Source organism: Daphnia pulicaria, unplaced genomic scaffold (genome assembly GCF_021234035.1).
Source record: "Daphnia pulicaria isolate SC F1-1A unplaced genomic scaffold, SC_F0-13Bv2 h1tg000162l, whole genome shotgun sequence".
Taxonomy (NCBI): domain Eukaryota; kingdom Metazoa; phylum Arthropoda; class Branchiopoda; order Diplostraca; family Daphniidae; genus Daphnia; species Daphnia pulicaria.
In genome coordinates, this window is record NW_025804849.1 from 17,501 (window position 1) to 24,283 (window position 6,783).

The 6,783-nt window shown below is 48.4% G+C and overlaps 1 non-coding gene across 1 annotated transcript; it reads left to right on the forward strand.

Moving 5' to 3' along the window:
• Positions 1–3,981: 3,981 nt before the first annotated feature.
• On the forward strand, positions 3,982–6,276 carry LOC124319406. The gene has a single exon (XR_006913100.1). It is a non-coding gene; the product is annotated as a small subunit ribosomal RNA (ribosomal RNA).
• The last annotated feature ends 507 nt before the right edge of the window (positions 6,277–6,783 follow it).

Genomic DNA, 6,783 nt, shown 5'->3' on the forward strand with positions numbered 1-6,783 from the left:
ATAGGCGGCACTGGGACGAGCAAAGACGGCTGAAAAAGAGAGAAAGAGCGAAAGAAAAAAAGTTGGAAAAAATTTCTAAGTCCTAAAATTTCCAAGACCGGTTTTTGGTGGAGACCGGTCGGCAGTTGAGCGGGCGGCCCGGCCTGAGCTCAGGTGAATGTCCGGCAAAATTTCGGAAATCAACTTTTTCGTACAGTTACTGCCCGGAACATCCACTACTTTCCTATATAGGGAAGAGGTTGTCGAAAATGAAAATTGAAAAAATTTTCTAAGTCCGAAAAATTGAAAAATTTTTCTAAGTCCCGACGATGGATAGTGAAGCTATAGGCGGCACTGGGACGAGCAAAGACGGCTGAAAAAGAGAGAAAGAGCGAAAGAAAAAAAGTTGGAAAAAATTTCTAAGTCCTAAAATTTCCAAGACCGGTTTTTGGTGGTGACCGGTCGGCGGGTGTGATGGTAAGCCCCGCCTGAGCTCTGGTGAAAGCCCGGCAAAATTTCGGAAATCAACTTTTTCGTACAGTTACTGCCCGGAACATCCACTACTTTCCTATATAGGGAAGAGGTTGTCGAGAAAGAAAAAGTTGAAAAATTTTCTAAGTCCTAAAATTTCCAAGACCGGTTTTTGGTGGTGACCGGGCGGCAGTTGAGCGGGCGGCCCGGCCTGAGCTCAGGTGAATGTCCGGCAAAAATTCGGAAATCGACTTTTTCGTACAGTTACTGCCCGGAACATCCACTACTTTCCTATATAGGGAAGAGGTTGTCGAAAAAAAGAAAGTTGAAAAATTTTCTAAGTCCGAAAAATTGAAAAATTTTTCTAAGTCCCGACGACGTGGTAGTGACGTGGTTGGCGGGACTTGGACGTATAAAGGCCGATGAAAAAAAATGGAAATGGAAATGAAAATTTCTCGATTTCCGACGACGGTGTTTGGCAACGACTCTCTCGCCCGGCCACTGGTCGGCGCGAGAGAGGAGTGAGCGAGACCCGTCGATTCGAAAAGAGAAGCCGTCACACCGTCGAGGCGTGGCGGCTCTCAAGTGGGTTGGTCGGGCGTGTCGTGATGACTCGCGACCGTAAAAAATTCCCACTCAAATTCTCCCATTTCCGACGACGGTGTTTGGCAACGACTCTCTCGCCCGGCCTCTGGTCGGCGCGAGAGAGGAGTGAGCGAGACCCGTCGATTCGAAAAAAAGCCGTCACACCGTCGAGGCGTGGCGGCTCTCAAATGGGTTGGTCGGGCGTGTCGTGATGACTTGCGACCGTAAAAAATTCCCACTCGTCGAAAATTTTCTAAGTCCCAACTTTGAAAACGACGGTTCCTGAAAGTCGGCTGGCGGTTGGATGGGGCAATGTCCCCGTCCAATCGCTAAAAATGAGCCGGAAAACGGAGACATTATGCGGCGGAACATTAGTGGTTTTCCTTAGTATAGAAGAGGTCTCGATTCCTAAACTCGGAAAAATTTTCAGAGTCCCAAAAATTTTCGAAGTGTCGAATAGTTTGGTTTCTCGAATTGAAAATTTTTTTCAAATTTGCGACATTACGACAAGCAGCGATTGTAAAGCCCGGTCCAAATTTTTCAAACGAGTCTTACTTCTTGTTAGTCCGCCTGGCCGATACCAAAGAATGGCCGACCGTCGACTATCGGGCGAATAGACGGGTGAAAGAAATAAAGTCGAAGCCGGTGGTTGGATAGATATCGAAGGGAAGGCGAAAGAGGCGAAAAGGAAAGCGCGAAATTTCTTTAGTAGCTTCGACGCAAAAACTTTGGTATCGACGGGGAGCTTTGGGAAATGAAACGAAGACGCAGAATGGGAAGTTGTCCGGTTCGGCGTTAGTTGTAGTTTCATTTCCACCGTAGCTGAGCTCCTTTCCGCCCGCCACTTCACATGATTTTAGTTTCGATTCCGTTCGATCGCGCTTGCACTGTCTTTGTTTTTTTTTCACTGCTTGGATCGCGGCTTTGCTCTAACCAGTTTAGCCCCATGCGATCAAAAAGTCTTAAAAAAAAAAACCGTTGAACGGAGACGAACTCGATGAGCTGTCGGTGTGTGAAATATCATTCCTTCGGTAAAACCGTTTTCGAAATTTCCGATGGTCGGTATATGTAAAAATATATCCGAACCGCGATGTGGACGGGAATTCAAACGCCCGCTTCACCGATTGGTGCGACAGCTGAGAAGCTCGTCACTCGATCCAACGACTCTTGGTCGAAAAGTTCAGAAGAGGTGCGCGCGTCAAACATTTTTTTGGTTTCGGACGTTTCGTTTCTTCGGCACGTGTGGTTTGTCTGTGGCCGTCTGTGAGAGAAATCGGACGCTTGTTCTTTGTTATTTTACCGTAACAAGACAAGACGGGAAAGATTCTTTCTTCCAAACTTACGGCATCATAACCATCAGCGTTTACCGTCAGCGACGATACGGAAGAGAAAAGAAAATGGTGCGCGTCTTTTCACTTTTTGACACCGTATCAAAAAAAATTACCGTTCAGGCGGAAATGTGTGTGTGTGTGTGTGAGCCGAGAGATAAAAAATAAAAAAGCCACCAAACAGAACGCTTTCAAATTATTTCGTGCGGCGTGCGCATATTTCACATTTTGCCGTTTGACGGAAGCTCGTTGTGTGGAACACAGAAGTGGAGATGGACGGAGTTGAAGGGGGGCGAAGACGGCCCGGTCGGACAAAGTCAAGAGATTGAAATATACGAGAGAATTGGGTGGAAGTGATGGCAAATCTATAAAATTCAAAAATCGGATGAGATGCGAGGACCGCAAAATGTGGCGTCGACTCTGACTCTCTTTTACTACGAACATCCCTTCGACGGAAGATATCGAGAGCTGAGCTGAGCGCCCGCTGAGTATGGCCGGCGTAATTACAAACGAGTTACGGTTGGAGCTATATCGATTGTACGTATCCCGAACGTTCATCGAACAAGCCAGATCAACTCGGCGCCCGGTAAGATGTACGCTCAGTTATGGCCATGACACACGAAGGGAGAATTCAAACGGCTGTGAGTGTACGGCCCGCCCGGAGTTGTGTGTAGGCAGTGACCTCTCAAGAAAAAACGTAAAAAAATTTTTTTTGACAGTCACCGGTCTGCGACAAGTAATCAGTACGAAACTTGGGTGCAATGCAAAAAACATTTTGAGAATCCTTGCTTGACAACAACGAATCTAACACGATAAAAAAACGATCCCCATCGGTGTACCGCTTGCTTTTCTCGCGCTTCGGCGCAGAATCGCTTATTCAGCTGCCCTTGGAATATGTTCGTTTCGTGCATACTTGATCTCGGTCATTCTTCGGTGAACTCTTAAAGAATTGCGCACTTTTATAGGGGTAGTCTGGTTGCTTGTCTCGACTTGAAATGATTTGTTTTTTTCCGCCCATGACTTTCTATACGATGCCTCTATGCTGGCCTCTGACCGCGGTTGTTCCGAGTTTTCTCTTTCTCTTCGAAAGTCTTTGCGGAAAATTCTGCCTCGTGTGACCGTTGAGCGGTGAGGTGTGTGTGTGTGTGTGTGTCGTGCGGGGTGATGCGAGAGTGTGCCTCGGCGGTGGAAAAATAAAAATAAAACTCTGAGCCCACAAAAATTTAAAAGATGTATGCTTGTCAGCTTAGTAAAGCAGGCTTGACTTATGAGCATACAGCACGCCACATATGACCGTCGAAAACCGTAATACGGGAAAAAAAGTTGATGAATATATCAAGACCGGTCGAATGAATCCGATTCACTTTGGGCTCATAGACCGTTGAATGGTCTTTGACTTTGGAAATTGAAATGAAAAAAATCCAACAAACGGATCGGATCGGTGTTTCTCTTCACTGGGACTCGCTGTGACACGCCAGGCGTTGCGATCAAAAATTTTAGTTTCCGAAGAAAAAGAAAAAAAACGAAAAACGTGTTGATTTGGTGTGTGTTTGGTGATGCGTGGGCGAAATAAAAACCCGCAACTCGCCGGATGCATATCAAACAAACATACACGAAATACCTGGTTGATCCTGCCAGTAGCATATGCTTGTCTCAAAGATTAAGCCATGCATGTCTAAGTACAAGCCGCTAGACGGCGAAACCGCGAATGGCTCAATAAATCAGTTATGGTTCCTTAGATCCACTCCATCCTACTTGGATAACTGTGGTAATTCTAGAGCTAATACATGCACTCGAGCCTCGACTGCGGGCTTTCGGGCTCGCAGAAGAGGTGCTTTTATTAGATCAAAACCAGTCGGGGCCGGGCTTTCGGGCTCGCGCACCGTACCAATTTTGGTGACTCTGGATAACTTCACGCCGATCGCACGGCCTTCGCGCCGGCGACGTATCTTTCAAATGTCTGCCTTATCAACTGTCGATGGTAGGTTACGCGCCTACCATGGTTGCAACGGGTAACGGGGAATCGGGGTTCGATTCCGGAGAGGGAGCCTGAGAAACGGCTACCACATCCAAGGAAGGCAGCAGGCGCGCAAATTACCCACTCCCGGCACGGGGAGGTAGTGACGAAAAATAACGATACGGGACTCTTCCGAGGCCCCGTGATTGGAATGAGTACACTTTAAATCCTTTAACGAGGAACCATTGGAGGGCAAGTCTGGTGCCAGCAGCCGCGGTAACTCCAGCTCCAATAGCGTATATTAAAGTTGTTGCGGTTAAAAAGCTCGTAGTCGGATGTCTGTCTTCGGCCGGGCGGCGCCGCTCTGAATCAAGGGTGTTGCGTTTCACGCTCTGGGAGCCCGGGTGTCAAAGCCCGACTCTCTTCACGGTCGGACAACATCGCCGGAGTGGTGGTCGGTGCGTCGTTGTTGTATCTGCGGCCAGAGTTGGAAAGTTCTTTCGGGTTCTTTTTTAAATTTTGGTCGTAGTTGACTCGATTCGCTCCACCCAGTCAATCGTTCGGGGTGCCCTTCACCGGGTGTCTCGGGCGGCCGGCAACGTTTACTTTGAACAAATTAGAGTGCTCAAAGCAGGTGTATCCCAACGCCTGAATATCGCAGCATGGAATGATGGAATAGGACCTCGGTCCGATTTTGCTGGTCTTTTACTTTTGGACCCGAGGTAATGGTCAATAGAGACGGACGGGGGCATTCGTACTGCGGCGACAGAGGTGAAATTCTTGGACCGCCGCAAGACGAACAACAGCGAAGGCATTTGCCAAGAATGTTTTCCTTGATCAAGAACGAAAGTTAGAGGTTCGAAGGCGATCAGATACCGCCCTAGTTCTAACCATAAACGATGCCAACCAGCAATCCGTCGGAGTTACTCCAATGACTCGACGGGCAGCTTCCGGGAAACCAAAGTCTTTGGGTTCCGGGGGAAGTATGGTTGCAAAGCTGAAACTTAAAGGAATTGACGGAAGGGCACCACCAGGAGTGGAGCCTGCGGCTTAATTTGACTCAACACGGGAAACCTCACCAGGCCCGGACACTGGAAGGATTGACAGATTGAGAGCTCTTTCTTGATTCGGTGGGTGGTGGTGCATGGCCGTTCTTAGTTGGTGGAGCGATTTGTCTGGTTAATTCCGATAACGAACGAGACTCTAGCCTGCTAAATAGGTGACGGGTTTTATCAATTGAAACCGAAGGGAGTACGGAGGCGTCGGGATCAGGTGGCGGCGATTCGGGTCTCGGTGGGACTGGTTCCTTTAGTGAGGCAATCTCTCGGCTTGGTTTCGTTGTGCTTTGTTCGTCGGGTGTACGGCCTTCACGGGTTGGTTGCCTGGCGGATGAGGTATGGCGGGGCTTTGTCGGGAATGTCTCGCGGGGGCTGGCTCTATTGTTATTCGGTCGTCGTCATCCCCGGCGATACCTTCTGCTCTCGCGTCCGTCACGCAGTCTTCTTAGAGGGACAAGCGGCGTCCAGCCGCGTGACAGTGAGCAATAACAGGTCTGTGATGCCCTTAGATGTCCTGGGCCGCACGCGCGCTACACTGAAGGAATCAGCGTGTTTCACTCTCCCTGTCCGAAAGGACCGGGTAACCGCTGAACCTCCTTCGTGGTTGGGATTGGGGACTGCAATGATCCCCATGAACCAGGAATCCCTAGTAGGCGCGGGTCACTAGCCCGCGTCGATTACGTCCCTGCCCTTTGTACACACCGCCCGTCGCTACTACCGATTGAATGATTTAGTGAGGCCTTCGGACGGGCTTGTCGGGGTGCCGTCGAGTGGGGAGCAATCTCTGCCCGTGCGGTGCCTACCAACGGCGAGACTGAAAGATGGTCGAACTTGATCCTTTAGAGGAAGTAAAAGTCGTAACAAGGTTTCCGTAGGTGAACCTGCGGAAGGATCATAAACGAACAAGACAAATGTTTTGCGCATATGGCTTTGGTTGAGCACGAAACAACTAAAAGTTGCAAAACAAAAAAAACCCCATCAAAAGTCTTTCGGCGTAAGACATCGTATGAACTATGTGTGGGTTGACGGAAGAAAATCATTTATTTTGAACGGGTATCAGGCGCTCTGATGCGCGGTGGTTTAAAGCGGATTCGCCTTTTCAAATTGATTTTTCTTTCCTCTCGGCTCAAAAAAAAACACAAAGTCTTTCGATTTGGTCTATGGCCGTGAGCAAATTCTTCCTGCTTCGATGGTGAATGTCTCTATAGATTCATTCGACCTTTAGCGGCGCTCACAGTGTTGACGTTAGTAGAGTGAAGAATACGATAGCCCGCCTGGGCCGCGAGTACCGAAGGAACAATAAAGGAGATTTTATAAAGTCTTAGTCCCTAAATCAAACACTTTGAAAAATAAAAACTCGGTGGATGGAGAGTCGGAAAAAAAAAAAAAAAACATCAAGATTTTG